This window comes from Phyllostomus discolor, chromosome 4 (assembly GCF_004126475.2).
Source record: "Phyllostomus discolor isolate MPI-MPIP mPhyDis1 chromosome 4, mPhyDis1.pri.v3, whole genome shotgun sequence".
Classification (NCBI taxonomy): Eukaryota; Metazoa; Chordata; class Mammalia; order Chiroptera; family Phyllostomidae; genus Phyllostomus; species Phyllostomus discolor.
The window spans coordinates 113,040,058-113,061,040 of record NC_040906.2 but is presented as its reverse complement, the minus strand read 5'-3'; the positions used below and the strand labels follow the sequence as shown (position 1 = coordinate 113,061,040).

Sequence of the window (20,983 nt, the reverse complement as noted above, 5' to 3'; positions counted from 1 at the left end):
TTTTGTACCTTTTCCCCCATTAGTCGTTGGCCACAGGATTGCATGCACAGGCTGAGCAAGCATGACATAACTCCAGGCACCTCTGGGCAAGGGGATTCAATCAGCCAAGGGCAGCCCACACAGGTGTCAGCCATTCCATGGAGCACCCACAGCAGATGGGGCACCTGCACAGGGTACCAACAGCACCTCCTATACAGGGTCTGTGAGCCCAAGTGCCCTGTTGCTTAGAATTTGTATTTTCTATTGATTACAAAGGTCTGTTGGTTTGTTTGCTTTGTTTTCATTTTTTTTTGTATGGGATGCTTTTAGAATTGACCTGCTGAAGGGAGAAGTCAAGGTTTGATCAATGAGACACAACGTGGATTGCCCACCTAATATCTCTTCTGTCCTTCTTCCATGCTAATAGGTCCCTGCTTTTGGTTGAGGCAGAAACACACCCAATTTCAATGACTTTTTTCAGCTTCCCTCTAGACACCACTACAGTTTGATGTCTCTGCTTAACGCAATATTGGCCAGTTCTGAAGGGGCTATCCAGAAAAGCTTATTAAAGAGAGCAGAATCAACTGACATGTACTTTCTGTGCTTTGTCTTTGTCTTTCTCTTTCTCTGCCTAGATGCAGATGTGAAGCTAGAGGTGATGCAGCCAGCTTGTAGCCAGAAGGCAATGAGCACAAAGACAAAATTGTATCTCATTGTAAGGAAGGCTGAAGTCGAGACAGAGGGGTCCCTGGGGGAGCTGTGGTGCTACTCTTCCCATTCTGGACTGCATCTGCTGGACTTGTTGTGTAAGAAAAATAAAGACCCCTCATTGATAGAGCCCCTCTAGGAAGGTTTCTCTACCGTGTGGCTGAACACAAATTCTAGCTCATATATGCCTCTAAACACTAGTTCTGCAGTGTGTCCCAAGGAAAAGGTCCTCTTTAGATGAATAAATTGAGGGAGAGAATACTAATCTAAACACTGTGAACCCAGATTTTTCTAGCAGTTCTTCTCTGAGTACTGTGACTCCAGGAGAGTAACAAAACTATTTTCCTAGGGGTGCTGTGAGGGCCTGGTTTTTATGAAATGCAGCTTGGGAAATGCTAGACTAGATGACTTCTTCAGATTTCTCTCCTGAACATATCATCACTCCCTACCTAGAAGGGACTAAGCCGAGGGCCAGGTCCACAAGCAACCTTAGCATTCACCCTTAATGGAGCATGAGTGTGAGTCAAAGAATTGAGGCCTGTGAGGTTGGAAAGGGACAATGAACTAGGGGGAAAGACTTAAGAAGGTGCCAATTCTTCCGGACTTTTGGAGCACTCACTCTCCTTTCCCAGAAGTGATTATCATGCACCTCCAGGAATAAAAATAATGTTGATCACAGCCAACACTTACTGATTATTTACAATGTGCTAGGGGCTGTGCTTCACACAGATGATCCCATGCAGTCCTTGCAAATGTGGAAAATATCCCTTTAGTTTACCCATTTTCCAGATGAGAAACCTAACACTTATTGAGAGATGTTCAATGTTTATCCAAGCCCACACAGCTGCCGTGTGACACAACAGGGACTCTATCCCCAACACTTTCAAACTTCAGTGGTTCCATTCCTCCACCTTCCTTCGCCAAGTACATATTTGGTTGATTGTGAACTTCCACTTGATATGTTGCTTTGCAGGTGTCCTGTATCTTTTGTGTGTACACCCCAATTATTAGAGTGGATCAATTGGGAATTCACAAGGGCAGGCCTTGTATCCCTGTGAGTTTGGATATGTTATCTTCTCCTTTTGCTCTACTGTGCCACACAGTGTTTAGAGGCCACATCTCCACAGTGTAGGGCCCTCAGCCAAGGCCGCCACTCTGACATTTATCACAGCCTTCACAGAAGAGATGTGCTCAGCTGAGCCTCAGGGGCTGGGAATGATGCAATGGAGGTGGAACCAGGAGGAAAACTCAGAAAGAAGATTAGCTCCAGCTAAGAGCATCCTCAGCTCTGCAGGCTTATCCATCAGGGTGCTTAAGACCAATGTTGTGTGTGTCACTTGGTGAGCTCGGATCATGTCTTGAGTCCTCAGCCTGCCACCTGAGACCACTATGCTCAATCACTTTAAGGTAGACACATCCACTCTTTGGACAACAAAGTATTTAGAGTATGCTAAATAACCAATCTCCAACACTCATTCAAAATATCTTCCTTTTCAACGCATAAAGCAAAGCACCTGACCCATAACCATAAATGTCAGGTCCCTTCCCTCCCAGACCCCCTTCTTGGCTTACCCATATAAGCTTCCTGGACTCAACCAGTCCACAAACAGTCCAATTGCCCAAAGCTATTACAACTTGAATTGAAGGGGACTCCTCATTACCTCTGGTCTTTCCAGTTGCATGGCAAATGCACATAGAAATACACAAGGCGCTGACCACTCCCTGCTGGCCCTTCTACCTGCACCCCCTGCCCTTCTCAGCCACACTTCTGCCCAGGGGGATGACTTCTCTGAAATGCATCACCCAGGTTCCTAGGTTTCTGGCACCCAGTTGGATTTGACCATTGGGAAGCAACAGCAGGTGACTGGAGTGTGGAAATGGAGACTTTGGGTTGTTTACTCCCCCTTACTTCTGCTAAGCTAGAGTCAGGCAGTGTCTGTTCCTCTAGGCCCACAGCTGCTGCGAAGGGGCCCCCCCTCCTCTTGGGCTCAAACAGGCCCAGAGCTCTGATGACTCCATCCCTCCTCCCCTCAGCCCTTTAGGTGCAGAAGTGTAAACAGCTTCCTGCTGTTGCTTGGCCTTGGGTGTCTCACCAACTCCTCCAGTCCCTTATCTTGCTGCAAATAGTCCTCTCATTACATTCTTATCAGTTAAACCCTTTTGGAAGTGCCAACTGTTTGGAAGTGTTCCTGTCCAGAGCCTGACTACCACAGACTACAAGGTACATTCTCAGAGAGACCATGTACCTGAGGTTTGTGCCCCAAAGTCCCACTTTCACGTGCTTTTCTTTCTATTAATTAAGGCAAGTTATATGGTATGTAAATAAGCAAGAGACACAGGGGAAAGACTCCCCAGCTTTAGTCCCCCAGTGCAAGCACTATGCTATCCAGATAAGGGGCTCACTGGTGCAGAACTGAGCTTTGAGGTTTAGGGGCTCAGTCAAGCACAGAGGCTGCACAATAGAGGGCAGGGCACTCAAGGCCAACCCCATGTGTGGCACTTGCATTGAGCTTAGACCAGGTTCCAAGGGAGAGGGTGCTGTAATAAAGAGTAAGGCTCATAAAAAAGCTGAATGGACTGCATTTCAATAAGCACCCAGAGAAGAAGTCAGCAGGGGTTCATTGTCAAGTAAAAGAAAGTGAAGCAATTCCCAGGGGTGATTACTTTCCCACTTTAGGGCAGGATGATTGCAAGAGAAGCAGAGTGGTGGCTGTTTTAAAGTCAGAAGGCTCAAAGAGCTTCATAGAAATCAGCCAGTTATGATAGCAGAGGGAGATTCTTTCAGCCCAGGGCAGTGAGGGATATTTGAGACTGTTGGTTCCATGTGCTTATCAAAAGGATGTCAGGATGATGGCTGTGGTCACTTGCCAGAATTAGCAAAAATTCCAGTAATTCCCAAGGAAGAAGTGGGATGAGAGAAGGCTTCAGCAATTTGCAATATAGAGAATGAGCCAGAAAGTTGCTGTTTGGCCTCTATTACTATGACCCTGCTTTGCTCCTCCACCAATATATTGAAGTAGGAACCCAAGAAAGCCACAAATCAGAAAAACGGAGGTCAAGATTTTTAGTTCAAAAACAGTGATTTCTATGTGCATGGGGCCGAGTAGACCATTCAATATGGTCACATCTACCTGAAATTTCCCCCATGGACCTGGAGCAAATGGACAGCAGCTTCGTGCTCACCCTTCAGCATGCCCATGTGCCAGCCGGCAGTGGGGATGGATCGGGAGTTTGTGCCCACTTTAAAGAGCTAACTTTTTTTAAACTAAAGAATATTTTATCTATCTAAAGATATGGATAATAAACATTTGTATATCTCTCACTAAGAAATAAAATAGCACAGATGTAAATGGAGCCCCTGTGTACCCCTCTTGGGTCTACCTGCCTGCCTTCCCTAGGGAGAGCCACCTCTCTGAATTTAGTGGTTATTGCAAACATGTTTTGCATATATAAGTTACATATATAAATATTTGCAACTAAAAAGGCATTCTTTTATATTACTTTAAACTTAATGACAATGGTATCCTTCTGCAACTTGGTTTTTCCACTAAATATTGTTTCTGAGATCATACTGTGACTGCAGCCAGGGCGCTCCCCTCCCCCCACCTGCCACCAAAGAGGAATTTGTAATGGGGTCCAGAACTCAGGGTGTCCAGGAAATTTTAAAAATATATAGATGTCCTCACCCCCCCCAAGTCTGAGCTGGGGGATGGGACACAAGGAGCAGGGCCATTGAGAGTTATTTTGCATATCAACAGTTTCACAAATATTAGCAAGAATGCTCATTTAACATATTTATAACTTTTGACTGGTTTCATAGATATGTTAAGTAGCTGTGGCCAGGCTTTGAGCCAGGGAGATGGGAATGACTTCACCCAGGATGTAACTGGGAAGTAATTCCCCCTGGTTACAACGCCTGTGCCTGCACCTGCACTGGAGCTTGGAGATGGCTGACTCCATGCCTCAAGGCCATGCCTGCTCGGACTTACTATGGCAGCCCAGAAAAGCTGGAAAAATATGGGAATGCTGGCAACTGTAGCCAACTGTGGGAGGAGTTGGAAGTGGGGATGCAGAGGAAGAGTCACGCTGGGATTTAAACCCAGGCGAGGCAGCCATGGCCGGGGGGCGGGGGGGGGAGCAGAGGGAGGGGACCATGGGGACCATGCTATTTGGTGTGGAACCAATGTGGTTTGGGGGGAACCATGCAGCTTTGGGGCTCCCTTTACCACACAGCTTAGGAAGCTGGAAAACAAGATGTAGCAGTGATGCAGAGCTCTTTCTTAGCAGTTTGGAAGAATGCAGGGGAGACATTGTGAGAAGGAAAGGGGTGAAAGAACTCTTGCTTGTGGGCCATGAGAAGGTGTCACATGGGTTTGGACTGAGAACTGGAGATTCCAGTGACACAACTGATGGTGCTGGGAACCGAGGGAGACCTACAGCTGAGCACAGATTACTGGGAAGAACCAGGGGCTACCTGAGCCACAGACTTGTATTTCTTTTCTTGAGATACGGTACCCCTGACTGGGCAAAGTGGGGAAGGGAGGACTGTGTGTGTTTGTGGGTGTTTTAAGGGACTTTGGGATTTTAATGAATACACTAAGTCATTACTCTAAGTCTGTATAACTTTTGAATAAATGGTTACTTTCCTTTTCACCAAACTCTGGCATTTAGAGCCATAATCCTTGGCAGCGGGCAAGGCAAACCTAGTACAGGGGGCCCCAGGAGAGGGGGGATCCATTTGGTAATAGTATCTTGTCCCCCCACCACGGGTCTCTTCTGTAACAATACCTCACTGGTACAGTCTATTCATTTTTTATCTACTATATTGCATACTATTGCACTGTATGTAAATATCAAATTATTTAACCAGGCTCCTGGTTGATGATAGACATTTGAGTTGCTTTCTAGCTCTTAAAACTTACTCTATATGAATATATAAAACTTACTCTATAATGAATATTCTTGAACATATCCCCATTTCACATGTTGTAGAGTTTCTCTAAACAAGTTACCTCAGAGTGAAATTGCTGAACTATAGGGTAAGTACACCTTTAGTTTTATCAGTACCAAATTGTTCCCCAAAGTGTTTGAAGCAATTTAATTCTCACCATTAGTGAATGGGAATTATCTTTGACTCTATATCCAGTGTGATGAGTACAAGTTTTTGGCCGTGCTGGTGAGTGTGGTTAAATGGTATCTCCCTGTGCTTTCAATGCATAGTATTTCCCTGATTCCAAGTAAGGTTGAATGTCTTTTCATATGTTTATTATTCTATAGTATTATTTTACTGTTAAAAACACATTTGCATGTTTTGAAAAATCAAAAAGAATTTTTCTTTTAACTTCTACCAGTTTGAACAAGTTATGCATCTTATCACCTCTTCGCTGGAAAAAGGGAAGAGGATGGAGGCAGTGGAAAGACTTCCTTTTGCGTCCTGGCTTTGAGATGTGCAGCTGCAAGATGAATCATGACATTAGAGATGAAACACACCCAGGAAGCGTAAAGTCCAACGATCCCTGGACAATCTGGCAGATACATTTTTCTACATTTTGTCAACACTGTCTAGGAAAAGTTCCCAATGTCTTCTTTGTGTCCGTCACACACAACTGTGTGGATGTCACAAAGGGACTGAAGGAACCAAGAAGCCGTCTGTCCGTCTTTCTGCAGCGAGCACCATAGAGTCACCATCCCAACAGGTGAATCCACTCATCTGACAACAACGGAAACCTCGAACTCCATCAATTCCCAATATTTCCCAAACATTCTCAAGTGGAATCCAAATTTCTCAGCTTCAAGCATCTCCATGGAATAGCATTCCTCACTTCTAGATCCTTCCTCGACAACACTGCTAGCACTTTGAGGACTCATCTTAATGTCCCCACAGAGCACGGATGAACTAGTTAAAAAATGCGTAAGGGCAGATACCACACCTCATTCAACTTCAAAGCTCCAGGGAGCATTTGACTTATGTTTCTTAAGGGAAGGAATTTCTTCCACACTAAATCTTCCTTTCTGAGCTTTAAGACAGAATAACCATAGATATGGACAAACCCTTTTGCTCAGGGTATAAAAGAAGTCTGAAATGTACCAGGGGCACTTCTTTTCCATGAAGCCTTCCCTGACTCCCCCCATCTCAAAATGATCTGTCCTCTCACTATGCATTGCATCAGACCACACAGTGCTGATATTCCAGAGAAAAGCACATTGTTTGGCAAGTAATAATAATGGTTAAGATTTATTGAATATATTCTATGTTCCAGGCGCTGTTCCAACTACTTTACAAGTATTAATTTTGTCCTCATTTGAGAATAGGTACTATTATAGTCACCATTTTACAGATGAGAAAACTGAGCCTCAAGGAGAATAAACACTTGCCCAAGACTACAAATCTGGTGTCATTGGGTTGGCCAAAAAGTCCATGTAGTTTTTACATAAAATATAAGATGCATTTTTCATTTTCACCAACAACTATTGATTTGGATATTTTGAGTATGTTGGCCGTCTCCGCTATTGGCCTCTAGTGGGTAGAGGCCAGGGGTGCTGCTAAACATCTTCCAATACATAAGACAGTCTCACAGCAAATAATTATTTGGCCAAATTGTCAATAGTACCAAGGCACTTTGCAAAACGCTTTTGACACATTTGATCAGTCACAGCATATTCTCCATATACTGCACAACTTTTTTGCATTTCAGTTGCATTTTTACCTTTCCTGAAAAATGAAGCATAGTACACTGAAAATTGTATTATCTTCTTCCATCTTTGATGTTTAAATGACTGCACAATAATTCACCAATTTTTATAAGGTTTTTAAAATGTATGCTGATATGACAGTTTTCACAACACAATCTAACAAAATTGTTTCAAATGAAGTTAAAGACAACTAAGTACCACTAGAGTCATCATTCAGAAAAAAACTAAACAAACTTTTTGGCCAACCCCATATTTGGATTTGGATGCCAGCCAGTCTGACCCCAGAATCTGTACTAGAAGCCACTATGCTACACCAAAGCTACTGCTGGACACACACACAAACCCTTAAATGCTTCTTGATATTCTTCTGATGAAAATAAAACTGTGGGCTTAATGAAGGATTAATTATCCCTTGCATCCATATCTTTGATATACCCGCATCAAATCTCTAAGGCCTTAAAGAATTTGCTGACTCCTTCCTTATTTATTAATAAAAGCTCCCAGTCACATGGGCTTGTCACATATGCACTGTAAGCCTCACTTTAAGAGAATGGAGGCCCCAGAGGGGGAGTGAATTTTGCTCACCAGAATTCATCCCCCAGGACCCCCTCCCCTCAGCCTTACACCAGTGCTTCTCAGATAGTTGTTGAACTACTGCAACCATTAATGACTAAGAATTGCACAGCACTTCACAGTGTAACAAGCACTTTTTATATGCCCTGCGTCATGGACTCACATAACTCCTGTACCACAGGTAGTACTATCATTTCCATTTTACAGGTGACTCAAAACCAGGCTCAGACATGCTAAATTGCTAAATCACTTATCTAAAGAAGCTCAGCTAATTAGGGAATGGCTGAAATTTCAACCTAGATCCTGACAACTAATCCCATGATAAGATATCTTTAAGTTAATCCCTTTTACTCTTTGTCTTTTCCATGCAGACCCACTTATAAACACAACTGACTTCTGTCTCTGGGCCAGTGGACTAGAGTCAGGTCAAAAAAAAGAGAAAGGACAGAATCGAACTAAGCTTGCTCTATGAAATATGGATGGATGAATGAACACATGGATAAATGATATACACGGTCAACAAGTATTCCCTGAGTGCGAACTCTGTGCCTGCCACCTGGACAGGTGCTGTCAATATCCCAGAGACTAAGGCACAGCCCTAGCCTTCTCAGGGCTTCTCCTCTGTTGCCACGTGCATGTCAATGGTAACTGGATCTATGAAAGGAAGCTCACCTTGTCAGGGCCATGTTTGAGCAGGGAATGCTGTGGAGAAAAGAAGAAACCCAGACCCCGTTTTCACATAAACAAAGTAGACTAGAAGTACATCACATCAGGGCAAATTCCTGACAGACAGTGCTGTGAAAGAGTTAAAAAGGACCTGGATGGCCCCACTGACCAGGAGAGCGATGCCCACTCAGACTTGCAGGGGGTGAGCGTATGTCCCAGTTTCCTGGGACAGTGCCAAGTCATGCCTACTTCCCCAGTGCCCAGTCCGGTTAGTGCCCCTTTCACTCTTGAAAGAGTCCTGGTTTAGACAGTAAATTATATGGTCACCCTTGCCTTCCAGGAAATTTATGAGTCTCTCCAACAGCCCCAGGGCAGGAAAACAATTTGGCTTCTCAAGGTCATTGAGTTGCTCCTTTTTACAGAGCATCTGCTCACAGCTGCCACCCCAAAACTGGCACAGGTTCTAGGGTAACAGCCCCCACATCTATGACTGTGTTTCCATGCAATGTTAGCACTGAAGCCAAAACTATTCACCAACAGATCCCGAAATGCAGGAGCTTTAAATTCAAGCATATCTGTTCTATATTCTGACTCTGAAAGTTTCTTCCTGTATGATCTTAGGCAAGTCACTCAGCCTCTCTGAGACTCAGATTCCTTGTCTGTAAGATGATAATACCCATCCCATCTCATGGTATGGTTGTGAGGACTTAGCACAGTGCCTGGTATTCAGGACATACCTACCCCAGAAGGCTTTCTAGAACACATGAACTCTCAGATACAAAGAGCATGGGGGGATGAACATCTTGGGAACACCAGCGTATCACTGAGCCTCAAGCACCTGCACTCCAAAGTTAGAACTGCTTCTTCATCTTTACAGAAAATGAAAAACATGGTACAACCACTGCATAAAACTGTTAGTCAGTACCTCCTCCTATAGCTGAGCACACGCATTCCTATGCCCAGCAACACACTGACACAACACATCCAAATGTTCACCCAAGGACAAGTGCACAAGTGCTCATAGCAAGACAGTGCATAACCACCAAAACACCCAACCACAGAGGGGTAAATAAATAAAGTATGTATAGTCACATAATGGAATACTACACAACCATGAGAATAAATGATCTACACAACAACGAGCAGAACAAACCAGACACAAACAAATATGTACTGTATGATTTCATTTATGTGAAGTTCAAGAATAGGCAAGACTAATCTATGGAGTTAGGTTTCAAGTTCATGGGAGGGTAGTAGCCAGAGACACATGAGGGTCTTCTCTGGGCAGGGGAAGTGAGGGGCTTTGGAATGTTCTGTTTCTTGATCCAGATGCTGGTTATACAGATGTGTTCAGTTTGTGAAAATCCATTGAGCTATATACTTACAAACTGTATTTTTCTGAACCGTGTCAAACTTCAATAAAAAGTTAAAATAAAATGTTAAATGGAAAACATATTTTTTTGGTAGGGAGTTGAGCAGACTAAGTAGGCAGTAGACACTTAGCAAAAAGCCCTGGGATATTTGATTTGATAAATGTTAATTTATTCCCACTCTGTGCCTGGAACTGTGCAGGATACTAGGGAAACAGAGCTAATGAGACTTAGTCCCTGCTCTCCATCATCATCTCCATCCTCAACTCCACCACCTTCATCATCATCACTACCATTCCTTAGTGCTTACTAGGTGCCAGCCGTGGTCTCAAGTACTCCCCCCCCTTTTTTTTTTATCAAGTCAGGCATCAACTTGATCTTCACAACAACCCATTTTGCAGACGAGGATACTAAGGCACAGAGACAATGAAACAACTCATGCAAGGTCACCCAGCTAGCAATAAGTGGAGGCAGACTCTGAACCCAGGGCCTGTGCTCTGAACCACAGTCTTATACTCAGAAATCTGAGTCGTTTCTCAGCTCTGTCAGCCCCAGCTTCCATTTAGGCAGCCACAGACTTCAATAGCATACCTCTGTTCAGGACAACAGTGATGGTAAATCACAACAGTGTGCGTTGGAAAGGCAGCGGAGGTCCCTAACTCTACCTCTGGGCAGCTGCCCACCCAACTGATAGAGATTCAAAAAGAAGAGAAGAGTTAAAATGGCTTGGCCCTTCTACCCACAGGCCACAGAAACCCTGAATTTGCTTCAAACTCACTTCAAAGCTGCCTCTGGCACTGTGGAAATATTGATGGATCTCCCCACTGACCCAGCATCACCCTTTCCTGGCTGCCTAGTCAGGGGACCTTGAGGCTGGGGGCTGTGGCATCTGGAAGGAAGTAAGGGGGGGAGTGTTGACACTGACCCCCATGACCGTAGTCAACACTGAGCTGTGAGTCTAGGTCCCCGAGTTTGGCACAATGAGCATCCATCATGCAGGCAAGCTTTGCTTTGGCACTTGGGAAGGGCTATCAGTGCACTTAACCCAAAGGGTGGAATGTTTCACTCACAGAGCCAAAGACAGCCCCATGCCTGGGACAAATGAGTAAGAAACAAACACCCACAAAGACAAATCAGATCTGGCAGACTCATGCAGGGATGATGTGGATACCTGTGTGGGCAGGCAAGAAGCTCCCAGGGGGCCAGTAGGATCCTCTGAGACCACCCCCTTTATATTACAGATACACCAGTAAGGTAGAAAGTCCCAAAGGTCAACTTGTCCAGCCCCCTGTCTCCAGGATGGCAACAAAACCATCTGGTTGTGCTTCTACCCAGAAATGCACACACCCTCTGCCTAGCATGAGGAGTGGGGACAGGGGCAGGGGTACATGCAAATTTGTCAATAATCAAAACATGTGCTCAGTCTGCCCATTTATGACACAACCCTCTTTGTAGAGAAATCTGGGAGAGAAATCTGTAGAGAAATTGGGTCTCACCTAGAAAAAACAAAATAGAACACAAGAAAAAAGGTACATTTTTACATAGTTTAACAGGGCCACCAATAATAATGGATACCTCCAAAACAACTTCATACAAAATAACACAATGTCTGGAGCAGGCAGGGGGTTAGGAAGGGCTCTTAGAATTCACCACCCAGGGGAGAGGGATGGTGGGAGGCAGCACTGGGTAGAGGGAGAAGTGCAGCTGCATTCAGTTCAGTCTCAGTGACCGCCTCCGCCAACCCCATGGGAAGCCCTGAAACTGGGAGGCCCTTTAGAATTTTCCCATATGGGGACCAATGGGCCAGGCCTTCACCACTCTCACCCATCACTGGGTGCAGGTGACCCAGGAGGGGAGTGCAGAGGGAGGAGTGACTATGGGCAAGGTAACTCCTGAGCTGAGGTGGCTCCAGAGAGAGCTGCCCACTGCCAGCACTGCCTGAACAGGGGTCTGGGTGGCACAGCCCAGTGTCCACTATGCAAACTTTGGATTCCTAGGCAATCAGAGCATAGAGTCCACACACCTGCCCATTATGCCGTGCTGTTCCATTTGTTCCACCAGAACTGTTCTCTAGCATAATGTACAGTCTCTGATGTTTCCTGCTGCACTTCCTGCTTCGTCAGTGTTGAGGAGACTCAAGGAGGGAAGGCTAAATTTGATGAGAGGGGTAGGGGGAGCCATAGGACCTGCTGGTCAGTAGCTTCCCTAGGGGACAAATGAGGACCACAGACAACATGTAGTCATACCCCATGATGGTCAGCAGGCCTGGTACACCACTCACTCAGCCAGAGTGGGAGTGACAAAGCGAAGCCTCCCCGGGGTGACGGATGCTGGGTGTGTCAGACTCAGGGACTCAAGCTGGTGATCAACCAGGATGAAACCACATTTCATATCTGACGGAAGGTGGAAAAATAAACATTCCTGCCAGGATGGCATGATCTCAAATATATACAGCTGTGTGTAGGTATAAAGAAATCAACACAAAAGAGATTGATCCATTGTAGGGATGACCCTGACATACCGTCAAGGGGAAGAAAAGTGTGTACAGTTAGATTCAATTTCGGTGAAAAACAAACACAAACAAGATCCTGCTCTACCTGCACCACACCTGTAGGTATTTATATAAACAAAGGCAAAGATATGGAAGAAAATCATTCTAGGTTATTTATATTAATTACCAGGGTGTGGATGGGGATAGAGATGTTTTCATTTTCCACTTGTTTTTTGTATCTCTGAACAATATTGATGCACACGTTTAAATAAGAAAGAATTACTTTCATAATTTGGAAAAATCAAGTAAAGAATACATATTATTGAATGATTGGCACAGCACCAAATACATAATGGAGACATATATAAATATACTATTTCATTCTCTCTCCAGATAACTCCCCTCTTAGGAGCCAGTTCCTAACTGTCCCTTTGGGGTTGAACAAAAGGTATATCAAATTGTCATAGCTGGTGTGGCTCAGTTGGCTGGAGTGTCCTCCTTTATATCGAAAGGTTGCAGATTTGATCCCGTCAGGGCACATGCCTAGGTTGCAGGTTTGGTCGCCAGGCGGGGCAGGCAGGAGAGGCAACCCATTGAAGTCTCTCTCCATCGATGTTTCCTTTCCTTTCTCTTCCTCTTTCTCTCTCCCTTCCCCCTTCTCTAAAAGGAATAAGCATGGCCTTGGGGGAGGATAAAAAAAGGGGAGGAATACGTAATTCAAGGCCAACATTTTTCTGTACCTCCCCCTTAACCCTTAAAACAGACTTCATTTTACTATTATTCTACACACAATATATATCTGCCACCAAAAAAATCTGCCACTAAAATCTATAAAAAGTATACGATCCATTCTGTAGTCAAATGGCATTGCTGTGAATTACAGGCTATTTGCTATTATCCATGACCACGCTTCTCCCTATTACTGTGCTAATAAAAGCTGACCATAGCAAGCTAACTCCCCATTATCCTGGCACATATACACAAGAGCCCAGGGAGGCCAGAATCCAACTTTTAGCACATCGACTGCCAAAGACTTGGTTTTAAGCATCTTCCATCTTTCTTTGTCCCTGACTGCACCCTACGAGGATTGTCCCAGAGGGAAGGAGCCACCATAAAGTGGGAGGATGAGGACACAAAGGGCCCATATATGTCTTTAAACTGGGTAGCTCTTCTCAATCTGGTTGGCTATGGGAATTCTCTCTTGCAATCCCATCAGTGCCTGGGCAAATACTACTCTTTCCTAGAGAGTTAACTCAGGTAGCATTGCATTGAATCAAGGGTTAATTGACACTACTTGGCTATCAGGTATGAGCTCAACAATGTAATTTGACTTTTATGAGCTCCAAACATGCAGAAAGCAAGGTGGAGACTGTAATGCAGTGTGTTGAATGTTATGACAGAGCTGTGTGTCAAGTTCATGGGAGTGACAAGAAAAGAGTGACTGGGGTAGTGGGGAGCCCTGCAAAGGGAGTTTGAGAGAGAAGGAGACACCTGAGTAAGCCTGGTAGGAAAAGTAGACCAGGAAGATAAAGATTGGGAGGGGTCTTTCAGGTAGAAAGAACTATGAACAAGGGTATAGAGGTGGGACATGCTTGTGACTAGATTCATTGTAATAAAATCTAAGCTAACCCTTGAGAAGTGACAGGATTGCTGGTTGACAAAGCAATGAGCTGTATGGGAGAAGCTCACTCACACATCAGGAGCCTGATCTGTGTCGTCTTGGAGGACACCCTTCACCTCAGAAATGTCACATCAGTTTTTCTTCATCACACCAGCTTACAGACTGATTATTTCCCCCTCATTCTGTCCATGACACTGGATTTAGATTTTGACTTCAATCTACTTTGTTTTTGTTCTACTTGTTTAACTGCAAGTAATTGCAGCAATAATCATGATAGTAAGAGCTAACGGTTGCTGAAGGATTACTCTAGGTCAAGGGCTGCCAATTCTCACAACCACCCTGAGAGGGAGATATTATTCACTATCATCCCTGTTTTCAGATAAGGAAACTGAGACTCAGAGAGGCAAAATAATATGTAACATCTTACAACAGGTAAGTGGCAGAGCCAGGATTCAAACACAGGTTTGTGGGATTCTAGGACCCATATTCTTGACCACCATGCTGTAGTGACTCTTGCCAAGGCACACTTGTTCCATTCCTATCTGAGATCTAAGACAGAAGCCACCAAATTTTTCCTGTTAAAGGGCCAGACAATAAATATTTTGAGCACTGTGAACTATACAGTCCTTATTACAACACTCAACTAGGCCCTGTTAGCATGAAAGCAACCCTTGGCAACACAAATAAATGACATGGCTGTGTTCCAATAAGACTTTATTTATATAACAAGGTGACAGGTTGGATTTGACTGTTGAGATTGTTGGCTCCTGATCTATAGCAATGTGTCTATTCACTCATTCAGCCAGTGTTTATTGAGTATCTACCTTGTGCATGACACTGTTCTAGGTTCTGAGAATACAGGAAGAATGTAAGTCCCTACCCCTATGATAGGAGCTTACTTAAATCCTAGCAAAGTCCTGCCTATTTGTCTTACCTATACCTGGTACCCTGAGTCCTGACCTTGGTATAGTATTCTTCACTCTTCCCTCAGACCCATGGCTCCCAACTTAGATTTCAGATCACCTGGGAGCTTGTAGAACTCTCAATGCCTGGGCCCTACTTCCCAGAGATCATAATTTCATTGGTCTGGGGTGAGCCCAGGTACTGATGCTTTTATAAGCTCCCCAGCTGATTCTAACATGCAGCCAGGGCTGCAACCCACTACTTGGATCCTCCTTCATTCCTGTTACTTCCACTTATCTACTTTGTAAATTAGTGTAAGACTTTTAGCCCACAGAGTAAGAACCATAAAATGTGAATAATACCATCTCATAAGGTTGTTAAGATGATGAAGTGAGGCCACATGCTTTTCAAACTGTAGCATGTTATACAAATGTAAGGTGTTGTCATTCTGCCATTGTTATTAGGTTTTAATGTTAAGTACTGACTCAGTGATTTCTCTTCCCAGTTTTGACTCTTTGAGCCAAGGCAGTGTTTGGGACTGCTAAAACAAACTGAATGGAGACAGCTCACTAAGAGCCCAGGTTCATTGGTGAGTGAGCTGGTGGCCTTTCCTTTAGTCCATAGGGTGTCACATGGGGATTCATGGGCATGGGGAGTGCTCTTCTGTGCCCCAGTTTTGCATGAAAGGTCTCCATTTCCGGACTGAGATAACTGACCTTTGAGCACTGATGTTAAGCCTTGAATAAGCGGTTTATTTATTTTCACTCATGGACAAATATCCAAACACATGTACTTTCGTGAGCTTAGCTCTAGAGAGGGAAAACAGCATGAACATTTTTCTGAGCACTGAGCAGTTTGCCAGGTCCTTCTCATATATTATCTCATTTCATCTTCAAAACAACCCTGGGATATGAGAATAGTTATTGTTCTCATTTAGCAGATGAAGAAGAATCAGAGAGGTTGAACAGCTTGTGACCTCCTGGTGCCAGAACTCACACCTGGGTCTACTTGGTTCTGAAGCTTTCTTCATGGAACCAGAAGGCATCCTACAAGTCATTCAGCTCCACTCTGGCCAGAGATTAAACTGCCTAAAGTTTATTTTTCCCAGGTTTCTTCTTTTCTTTCTTTCTTTCTTTTTTTTTTTGGAGGGGCAGCCCCAGGAAGAATCTCACAACACCTGCTAATACCCACAGTCTGAAAAGCCTTGCACAGCACAAGCATGATACACATGTCCAAAAAAAAAAGGCATTTCCTCCCTAAACAGCATCTTGACGGTGCAGTTTTAAAACCTCATAATGAAACAACAACAACAAAAAGAAATGTGAGGAGAGAGTTGGAGAAATAGATATTGCCAGGGCTGAGGAATTCACTGACCCCCAATCTGGGCCATCTCAAGAGATGCTGGCCAGTGGCTAAGCCTCTTAAAAGCTGAAAAGTCATCCCAGGCCATCGTTAAAGAGAGCGCTTGAACAAAACAGAAACAAATGTGATCCTTAAAGTTTTAAATGTCAACTTGAAGGATAACTTAGAAGCTCTGAGATGGGCCAAGAGAGCCTGCAGCTGCTCTCTCCAGCATCAGATGCTCTGTCTCTCCTTGGACTAGCCACTCCCCTGCCCCATACCCACCAGGGAAGTTTACAGATGCCTAAAGCTTCCATTCTTTACAACCCATCAGAGTCTCCCCTTACTCTGACCTTGGCTCCTGCAGGCGCAGTCTGCCTAGTAAACCTGACCTCGGGCTTAATCTTCAAGACTCAGCTGGTCCTTCCATCCCATTTTCTTAAATTCTTTTTTTCTTTTTGCTGCCCTGATTGGGTGTTTTCCACTATCTTGTCTTCTAAATCACTGATTCCATCTTCTGCTTCCTCTAGTCTGTTGCTGATTTATTTGGAAGGAACACTTTGTAAAGTATATGATTATCTAACCACTATGCTGTACATATGAAACTAATACAAAATAATATTGAAGGTAAAGTGTAATTGAAAATAAAATTAAAAAAGAAAAAGTTAAAAGTAAAAAAAAAATGGTTCTTGATCTTGCTGCCCCACCTCCACTTGCCACCTCCCCACCCCCACCATACCGGAACAACCTGCTCTGTTGCCCTGCCACCTCTAGAGAGAGCTCACACAGGAGTTGGTTCTAGGACAGATACCCAGGATACCTGGTTCCTTCTCCCACCCCTCAGGGTAATGGGTCAGGCATGCACATGGATAATTCCTGTCAGCCACCTTTTCCAGAAAGAACAAGTAAAGGTATGACCTGAGCCCTGGAAACTCCACCCCCCTGCCTTCCATAATGGAACACTTGTAGCCAGATTTGGGGGGGAGGTCCTTTCTAAACAACACAGGCTCGATGGCTGAAAACTGCAAAATGAAATTATGATAATCCCTTTATCAAAGGTCTACAACATTGCTAGCTCCATTTTCGTTCTTTTGCATAAATATCATTTTTGTAATAACCTTGTGTGGTAAATATTATCCTCAGTATGGTTTCACAGAGGAGGATGCTAAAGCTCACAGGAATAAGTAAGGTCTCCCAGGTGCCTAGTCCTCTCCCAGGCGCCTAGTCCTCTCCCAGGCAGTGCTTGGAAGTCTGTGTTCTATCCTCGCACAAGGCTACATTTGTAGTCCAGACCTAAAGCGAACAAGATCCCTGAACACAGACATTCTGGTCATGGAGATCCAAAGGGCTGTCTGCTATCAAAGCCAAAGACAAAGTCCAAGTTGTTTTTCTGCCAGGTGTGTTTGCCCTTTGGACCTTCAGGAGAGCCTGAGAATGAATGCATCCTAAGTATTCTGATCTCAGAGAGGATTGAAGAGCTGGCCAGATCTTGAGCTGATAGAAGGGACACTGAGAAGGCTTCACTATCAGCCCAAGCATCAGTGGTCTAGGAATTTCTCCAGGTCTCAAGTTGGTGAAATGTCTCCCAGAGCAAACCCAGAGGGGTCAGGATTCTACTGACCATCTGGAGAAACCCACATGATGAAAGACTAAAAGCTCAGGTCTCTCCCTACAGAGCCCTGTACTGGGACAAGGGTATTTCTGGGTGTCCACCTCCAAGGGCCCCTCTGTCCCTAGATGTTCAGCGTTCTGTTTGTAAAGTGGGAATGAGTGGGAACATTCAAAATTGGTCCTTCCACTGACTCCACTGAAATCAAAGAAGCAAGCTTCTGCCTTGTTGGTTATCTTTGCACCCTCCTGACTACGGGCACTCACGCTTTCCCTCTCCACCCTGGGCCCAACGCTCTTCATTGAGGGAGAGGGTTTAACTTGTTTAGTGTCCAAATCATTGGGGGCAAGAGGTCAGGAAGAAAGACTGGGGAGAAAGCAAGTTCGCACAGAAAGCGGTAGTCTCAACCTCAGCCACACTTACCCAAAGAAAAAGCATTCACAGGCCTTCATACTGGTCCTGCCCTCACATCCTCCCTCTTTTCTGAAAGCCTGACTCTCTTCTCAGTTCTAGCACCCAGGGAAAGTTTCTCTCCTCTTTTCGTCCTGAGAGGGGCACGAGTATGCCCTCAGCATCACAGGAGCTAGAGGAAAAGCTCTGAAAACCCGGCTAGGAGTTATGCACCAGAGTGTGCAACTTACCAGGCAGCAAGACATAATAGCACAGTTGTTTTTTGGGTTTTATTTTGTTTTGTTTTTAAGGAAGGAATGCAGCTCCCAGCACAGATGAGAAATGGGCTGTTTATGTGTCCATGCCCGAAGGCCACGACCATCACCACAAAGTCACAAATGTGTAAGCATGTGCTTGCATATTCATCTCATAGGAACCCAGCTACTCCACTTACACACTATTTTACACTGCTCTCAAAGTGACTTATTTCCTTCTTCATCACACTTAGGTCGAAGATGCACTCCTTAGGTTAAACAAGTCTATTTTTGACATTGTTGTCTGCTCAGGCTATTATAGTGTTTCCCTAGGGGTTAATTTGTATAATTTCTAAAATCTTTCCCAAATCTCCAACTTCCTGTGGGTCCAAATTTCCTCTCTGTCCCTTCATTCTCTCATTTTTCTAGGGCACAGGGAGAGTCCAGTAATGTTCCTCCCATCCAAACATTGTAGGTTGGCTCTATTGCAAAATACAAAACCAGAGACCGGGCTAGGGCAAAGCTGAAAGGGCTCTCTTTGTGGTCACTGGTTTGTTGAACCCAGCTATTGACATCCAGCGCCATGCATTGGGCAATCCAGGGCTTCTGGGTCCACAGAGCTGGCGCCCCCTCTCCTCCCACTCTCAGGAGAACACAATTGCCCCTCTCCGTCCTAGGGAAAATCCATTTCCTCCATCAACCGGCTGGCTTTTCAGAGAAATCCAAGAAACTGACACCAAACTCAGATGGGGCAGGGGTGGGGGTGGGGGACACAAAACTTGAAACTTTAAACTTTTCAAAGATGGGAAGTTGCTTTCACTCCCATGTCAGCTTCAAGGAAAAGCTCCAGGGCCTCTTTCCTAGAGAGGCGTGATTTTCCTTCCCACCTTCCCAGGAACTCTGCAAATCCTCCACAAAACTGTGCAAAAGTGGCCAAAGCAGAGAGAGAAGAGTTAAACCAAGCCCAGACCTCAGCAATCTGTGTTCAATTTTGATAAAAATCTCTCTCCCTCTCCCCCACCACCCCCCTTCCTCCACGCCACAGCTCAGACATGTCTCTTTATGTTATGAGCTTGCATCTTGTTTGGGGCACCGCGGTGCTTCCAGAGAATCCGGCATGTCCCCCACCGTGGGCACATGTGGCAGACACATTCATCCCACTCCTGGGGCAGGACTGGACACGGAGCCACAGTGTCCCCGCCACCACCACTCCTCCACTTCCTATCTTGCTTAGATTACCTGCCTCCTGACCAGATCCCTCCTTCCCAGTTAAGTCAAAGTCCCATGGCCTGGTGATGTCAGGGCCAAGGCAGGAGGTTCCCTAGCAGCCACAGGTGCCAAGGTGCCCAGAGTCAGGACTCCTTTCCTTAGATGCTCCTTTCTTTGCTCAAAGTCCCACTGCCCACTGCTTCTGAGAGCAAGAACCTCGGCTTCCCCTCCCCTGCCTGCTGGCCAGGGGCCAGGCTTGCAAGTGGGAGCTGGGCTTGTGAAGAGTTAAATCATCCTCATGAAGGCACAAACTGAACCAGGACAAGACACCGCCAAAAAAGTTGTCAGTGTGAGGGGTACCGGCTATGTTTGTCCACTTGTGACAACAAGGAATCAGATTTCAAAGCCACGAAAAAACATTTTTTAAAGTTTTCCAAAGACATTTTCTGTGTCCAGATGTGCTCATAACGACAGACACTACACACAAATGCGCACGCAGGCCCTAGGAGCCCACTCAGGGATCCGTGGCTCCTGCAAACACTTCGGAGAAACAAAACAGGCAGCCTGTGGAGTCTTTGCCTTTCCAATCCGCTTTTAACACTGTAGATAAAGTAGGGGGAGAAAAGTGGAGCAGTACTAGCAGAAAGCTCCTTCAGCCCGACCCCCAGCCCACGGACAGACGCGAAACCCAGCAGGCCGGGGGGCCGCACTTACTCCGAGGCCCCCGTGGCGGGCGCCGCTCCCTGCCGTCCGAACCCGGCCGCGCGCTCGCGGCAGCGCTCCGCTCCTCTCTCCGGACTCCGCTGCATTCAGAGAAACCACCGCCACCGCCCCTCCCGGCCGGCCTCGCTCCCCCGCCCGCCCCGCTCTGACGTCAGGCGTCTTGGAGCGGGATATTTATGGCCAGGATACTCTGAATTTTCCCTAGGTAGAGTTCTGATTGCAGTTCCTTGGGATTTGTAATTTTCACACTTTCAGACAGAAAGGAGGGGAGGGAGGAAGGGAGAGGGCAGCCGGCAGGGGCGAGGCAGACAATGAGGGTAGCTGTTTCCTACTTTGGCAAGGAGCCTTCTCAGGGCTCCCTCTGTTTTGGAAACATGTAAGGGTCAAGGAGGCAACGGCGGCGACCTGGGCAGTAGGTTTCTCCTCTCTCCTCCTGTGGGGATCAGGCTCAAA

General features: G+C 45.4%; 1 protein-coding gene across 3 annotated transcripts in view; it reads right to left on the bottom strand.

Annotated features, from left to right (window-relative positions):
- The window catches only part of DAAM2 (dishevelled associated activator of morphogenesis 2), a 110,961-nt gene extending 90,303 nt beyond the window's left edge, over nucleotides 1–20,658 (bottom strand). The window contains exon 1 of one of the 3 annotated variants that reach the window (XM_028509027.2): nucleotides 20,522–20,658. The gene's annotated coding sequence lies outside the window, so the exon portion shown is untranslated. The remainder of the gene's footprint in view (nucleotides 1–20,521) is intronic. The other 2 variants (XM_028509029.2, XM_036024069.1) reach the window with 2 other exon arrangements.
- Nucleotides 20,659–20,983: the final 325 nt, after the last annotated feature.